Source organism: Notamacropus eugenii, chromosome 5, assembly GCF_028372415.1.
Source record: "Notamacropus eugenii isolate mMacEug1 chromosome 5, mMacEug1.pri_v2, whole genome shotgun sequence".
NCBI classification, from domain to species: Eukaryota; Metazoa; Chordata; class Mammalia; order Diprotodontia; family Macropodidae; genus Notamacropus; species Notamacropus eugenii.
Window position 1 is genome coordinate 92526556 of NC_092876.1, and position 6114 is coordinate 92532669.

The window sequence follows — 6114 nt, forward strand, 5'->3', positions numbered from 1 at the left end:
TATTTGTCTCTGTCTCTTGACTTTTAAGTCAATGTTTTTCATTTTATGTCTGTTATTAAATAAGTGACCTTTTCTGCACATCCTCTCAAGTTCTGGCTCCCTGTTTTTTTTTTTTTTTCAGACCATTTTTTGGGCTAAGCAAACAGCTAATTTTTGAGTTTCAAATAAATATTTCACCTGTATCATCTTAGAGCTCTCAAATATCTCCAACAGTCTGATCATAATTTCTCTATCAAGGAAATACTCAAAGTCTAGGCTATAGATTTTGCAAACTAAGCAAGTGCATAACAATTTTCAATAATAATGTGGCAACAGACAAAATTTGCCCACCATAGTGAGGAAAGCGAGTATTAGCAGAGAGAAGGAAGGTTATAGAATTGTTGATGTAAAGCAACCTCAAAATCTATCTAGTCTAAAAAAAAGCTTATTTAAAGACGTTGATATTGAGAACCAGAGAAATTAAATGATTTGTTAAAGGTGAAGTGTCAAAGACAGAATTTGAATCCAGATTCTCTTTTTACAGAATCAGTGCTTTCTTCCACTACACAGCAATGTTACACTGGGAGTGTTATTCAATCAATCAATTTCTTACAATGAGATCTGTTCAATAAGAGAATGGACTATCTTAAGAGATAATTTGAAACTTGGGTATCCAATGCATGCAGCTGCAATACATCAGGATACCCTGCAACATATTTTAAATTTAATTGGAAAATGTTTACAAAATAAATAAAAATACAATACAACACAGATAATGTGATTGTGTGGTTTTCTCCATCAATATGTAGCATTCAATATTACTTATATAGAGTTACAGGGGCCTCTTTTCAATTTGAATTTGACAGGGCATGTAAAATATTCAAAGTTTAACAAAGTACATGTTTATACTTCAGTCCCATGGAAGGTTGATTCTAAAGGATGGAAGAAGGAGAAATAACAAATGGATTTTAAGATAAAATACATAAACATTCACCTGGAGAGAGTCATTGGACCCTTGCAATCACCACTAAAATGACAGCGTAGTGAATAATGATGCTATATCAAAAATGATTCTTTTCATAGAGCTACTATAGCAGACCTTGTACAAGTTACTCCCAAAGAACACCACTTAATCTACAGTTATCACTAAAGCAGGAAAATCTTAACTTTTTTTTTTAATGGAGTGTATTGGCAAGCTGATGAATGGAAAGATATGTATACATGCATGTATACATACATACATACATAAACACACATGGGTGTGAATTATATATATATATATATATATATATATACAAGAAATATATTTATAAATATACATGTACATATAAATATATTTATGTATATGTACACATGTATGCATGTTCGTTTCTCACTCCCACCCTGCTGTGACTACTACCCTGAAATCTATACCCAGGATTTGTGGATCTCTGCTTAAAAACTCATTCTCTAAAGTGTTCAACAGACAATGCTGTGTGCCTCTGAGATAGTACTGCGGTCATAGGGAAACTATTTAGCAACAGGAAGATTTACGGGCTATTTAACTCAATTCTGATCAAAATTTAAAGTTACTGCAGTGTGGGAAAATCTGTTTGGCATGAAAGAGGGGTAATATGAAGGATAATGATAAAGGACACAGAAGGAAAGCAGAACCTCAATCTTTATTTTCCTTCAGTTTTGACTGCCAAGGAAATGAACATTTGAAATGTAAAATGGCCAACAGGGCTTGATTCCTGTGATGAATACAGGCATGATAAGAGATCACCAAACTGTACTAGATGGATCTGAGTCATATGCCGAATTTGAACAGGACACATAAGCATTGAAAGGACTGGAGCATATGATTGCTAAGGCACTATCAGTGATATCTGAATATCATCAACTACGGGAGAGGTACCATAGGATTCGAGAAGGATAATATTCTCTCCACTTTTAGAAAATTAAAGAGAACAGTGTTAGCAAATTATACACCAGTAAGCTTGACTAGTCACTTCATGATAAAATGCTAGAATAGACTATTAAAGAAAGGGTAAGCGAATACTTTGTAAAAGAAACAGTTACAATAAAGAAATAGCATATCTTCTTTAAGAATAAGTCATACCAGACTGAACTAAGGTGAAAAAAAAAAGAGCATAGCTGTCAGACTAAACAGCCCTGATTTAGAGGATTGTCATATAGGTGAAGCATAATACTTGGCTCCAGAAGACACAATCAGGAACAGGTGTAGAAGTTGCAGGGATCTACATTTTATTACACTGTAAACAAAACAATGTGTCTAATAGTTAGGACTGTTCCTAAGTAGGATGCACTGCTTTAGGATGTATATAGTCCTATCTTGCTTGGGTTTTTTAAACAGATGCTGGATAACCTCTTGTCAGGAACTTCATAGACTAGTTCTTGGTTAGTTACAAGTAAGTAACCTATTAATCCATACTGGGAACATATTCACAAGGCTCCACCTGAACACCATTTATGTCAGGTGTGTCCCTTTGTTGCTGCTGAAACCAGATTGCAAGTTTCAGAGTACCCTGTATTTAGAACTGAGGCAGCTAGATGGCTTAGTGGATAGAATAATGGGCCTGAAGTCAGGAAATCCTGAGTTCCAATTCAACTTCAGATACTAACAGTATGGTCTTGGGCAAGTCACTTATCCTCTGTTTACTCTTAATCCACCAGTCTTATATGACTTATCTCCACTGGAGAAGCAAATGGCAAACCACTCTAATCATCTTTGCCAAGAAAATAACATGGACAGTGTGATCTATGGGGTTATTAAGAGTTAACCGTGACTAAGCAACAACAACAACAAAAATATTTAGAGCTGGAAAAGTATTTCAAGATCTATGAATCTAAACTTCTCATTTTAAGTAAAGAACCCAGAGTCAGAGAGATTAAGTGATTGTCTAGGGCTGCACGGTTAGTTAAAGAAAGAACTGGGCTTTAAAGGCACTACATTAAAAAATAAAGACTAGGTAGAGATACAGTCACCATATGGTGTAGGTAACTTTTTTTTCCAGAAAATTGCCCAAGGAGATGGAGAAGAGATGAGAGATGAACAGAAGATACCTGAATTAGTGTAGAAAAGTCACTGTGAGCCTTAGGAAGACCTGTGTGTGCATATGTATACATATATAAATATATTCACACACATACACTTATATACACATATGCATACATAAACACCTATATATATGTGCATATATGTGTGTATATAAACATACACATACATATCTGTATATATATACACATATATGTACATATACATACACATAAGATTAATTTGAAATTGATTTGTTTTGTGAAGGGGGAAATGGATGAGTCATGATAGGGGTCATTGATCACAAAAGATCAGAGAGTAGGATTTGACTGCTTAGTTAAAGAAAGATTTTCAGAACTTCTGACTCCATATCCACCCCTTTTACACTAAATTAGCTTCCTGTTTTCCTTCATTCTTTTCTCTTCCCATGATCTTTTTTCTCAGGCTCTGACAGAAAAATGGGACAGAATGTTTCATTACCTGGAAGTACAAGGGTGATAGATGAAGAGTCCAGTTAAACTGGAGCTGTGTCTCAGCCTAGGACCATCGATCTGAGACAAGAATGAAGAAGAGCAAATGCTGTATGCAGAAGTTGGGAGGATCCTTTGTCAGAATAATTCATCTGAGAGGTGGATTTATGCTACTGATTCTTCTCTAATCTTTCTCCCAGGGGATTCCCCGTTAAACAAAGAGTTTTCAAAAACCAGGGCACTTCAAGGATCAGAACTGTCACACAGGAGTAAATGAGAAAAGGAGATGTCTGTCAGTGAAATCAAAGATTAAGATGAAAGGGGAAGAGCTTGATTTTTGTACAGAGAGGAAAATATTATGTGTGAAGTTTATTGGGAATAAAAAGTTGGATCTCTAATTAAACCTAGCTCTGTAAAAGCAGGATCTTTATTTGTTGTCTTTTTTAAACCTAAAGCTTAGCATGGTGGCTGGCACATAACAGGTATTTAATAAATGCTTGTTGACTCACCACCTAAATGGCTGAGGTAAATGTATCAGGGGTTGGGGCACACTTAGACCTGACATATGTAATCTAATGTAGTTGTCTCCAAACTCATGAAACTAGTCAATAAAAATTTTGGACATATGCTGGAGAGCATGATCAGAATTGCACTTTTAGAAAAATGATTTTGACGATTTTGTGGAAAATGAATGGCAGAGTGAAGTGACTTGAGGCAGGAAGACCAAATAAGAAGCAATTGTATTAGTCTTTGGGAGAAGTCATGAGAGCCTGAATTTGAGCGGGATCCATGTAGTTAGAAAGAATGGGATGAACATGAGAAACAAGGATATTGAACTTACTGGATTTGTGAATTGATTGTATATGAGAATGTGAAGTGAGATGAAAGTGATGAGATAAAGAAGATTCTGAGGTCATGACAACCTGGGAGACTAGAAAGCTGTTGGTGCCCTGCACAATAAAGTAAGGGATAAATTCAGGGTAGGAAATAAATATATCTAGGATATAGATTATAGTTCATCAGTGTCAGTGTCATTGCTCTGTCTCCTGAAAAATGAAAAGGGTGACTGGATCTGAGCATAGAGCCCACCCTCCATTATATGCACATATACTTGTGCATATACACCCTCCAAGGGTGCTCACATGAAGCAGGAGGTGATCTAAGGGGAAAAAGGAGGGAATTTTCCCTATAACTTGTACTCATTGCTGATATGACTACCTACTAGCACTGGGGAAATGGAACAAATAGCTGATGACCAACTCAGAGCTAGGGGTACGGGAGTTTTTGCAGTGTAAAAGAATCAAGGAAGTGTTGAATATTATATGAAGGTGTGTTCATGTCAGAGATAAATTACAGAAACTTCCTCTGGCAGTGAGAGTTGGATGGGATCTTCTTCCCACTCACTCACCAACTGGGTGGACACAGACCTTTAGTCAGTGAAGTGGTGCCCTAAGTAAGCTCTCAGCCCTTCTTTGCAGATCATTTGTCTGGAGAGCCAAAGTGAAAGATTCACTCAGATGCTCCCCTTCGAGCAGACAGAAATCAGGACAAATTGTTTCAGAGTCGAAATTTCAGGTTCCTTATTGTTCTAAAATATGGAATGGATTTAGTGATCCTAAATATTCCAAATACAACATAGGGAGTTAGGAGTGCTAGGTTCCTAGCAATCTGAGATCATTGCTGAGAATCAGTTCTATCCTCAGGAATTTCTGTTTAAATTCCTTAACAAGCTCACTATAGCAAAGTTCTTATTCTGTTCTATTTGGTAGAGATAAAAAGATTAAAAAAAGGTAGTACTATCTTCATTCCCTTTTCCCACTATCATGTTCCCATCTACTATAAGGAGTAGAATTATTCCTTATTTGTTCTTAGCTATAATATATGTATATGTATCTATGTATATACATACAGATATATTTACATATGTATATATAATTGTGTATATACACGTAAATGTAATAGCCTTAAGATTTTTCCTGATATAAATTAGCACTCTTACAATATTTAGAACTTCAGTATTTCCAACAATTATCTTACAAGTCGAGATTATCCTTTTATATGGAGAATTAAGTGGTCTGCTCTGTCTACCTATCTCTTTATCTCTAATTTATTCTCAACGTAGTTCCTCTCTATACACAAAGCTTTATTTGCCACAGCATCTAATTTTTCATCAATGACAGAAGTTGTCTTCCACTTTCCTCTCTTTGGCTTTTTTAACTGAAATATCACTGTCAAATACATTGAGAGTCTTCCTTTTGCTTCTCTCTTCTTCCTGCTGATACTTCACACAATATGGAAAAATATCTTGCTAAGTTTTTATTCCAGTATGTTAAACTTGAATAAATAAACTATATTTAGTATATAAACTATATATATATATATATATATATATATATATATATATAAACTGTATATATATAACTAAATATAAAAAGTATATTTACTATATAAACTATATATTTATCTATGGTCATGGTTGGGATGATCTGAGAGTGGTCTCTGTGATAAGTGAGAGGAGAATAATGTTCTCTTCTTTCTCCTTTTCCCTGAGTAGCCCTTTACCTCAAAATCTTTATTTGTTGCAGTGGTTTTATTCTTAGCTATAAGGGCACAGAAGTAGCATAAGTG

At 35.1% G+C, this 6114-nt stretch overlaps 1 pseudogene; it reads left to right on the forward strand.

The window, feature by feature from the left end:
- Window positions 1-5816, forward strand: part of LOC140507598 (zinc finger protein 511-like) — a 71720-nt pseudogene extending 65904 nt beyond the window's left edge.
- Window positions 5817-6114: the final 298 nt, after the last annotated feature.